Source organism: Corvus brachyrhynchos, unplaced genomic scaffold (genome assembly GCF_000691975.1).
Source record: "Corvus brachyrhynchos isolate BGI_N302 unplaced genomic scaffold, ASM69197v1 scaffold60, whole genome shotgun sequence".
Classification (NCBI taxonomy): domain Eukaryota; kingdom Metazoa; phylum Chordata; class Aves; order Passeriformes; family Corvidae; genus Corvus; species Corvus brachyrhynchos.
Window position 1 is genome coordinate 7,574,652 of NW_008236767.1, and position 265 is coordinate 7,574,916.

At 54.3% G+C, this 265-nt stretch overlaps 1 protein-coding gene across 5 annotated transcripts in view; it reads left to right on the plus strand.

The window, feature by feature from the left end:
- The window catches only part of CHD7 (chromodomain helicase DNA binding protein 7), a 128,981-nt gene that overhangs the window by 77,973 nt on the left and 50,743 nt on the right, over positions 1–265 (plus strand). The gene's annotated exons all lie outside the window — the stretch shown is intronic.

The window sequence follows — 265 nt, forward strand, 5'->3', positions numbered from 1 at the left end:
CGTGCACCGGGGGCACGGCACGACGGCTGAGCTTTAATTGCGCGCCCCGCTCCGATTTACGGGGGTCAGGGGCGAAAGGCGCTGGGCTGTCAGCGCGCTTCACCTGGCGGCGATCTTCACCTTCCATTTAAACAAGTTCGAGAAATGCGTTAAAGCGGGGTTTTTTCTTTGTTTTGTTTTGTTGCTGTTTGGTTTTTAGTTTGTTGCTGCTGTTTTTGGAAGCGGTTTCGCGGTGGTTTGATAAAAGCCGGTGTGTGTGCGGGGG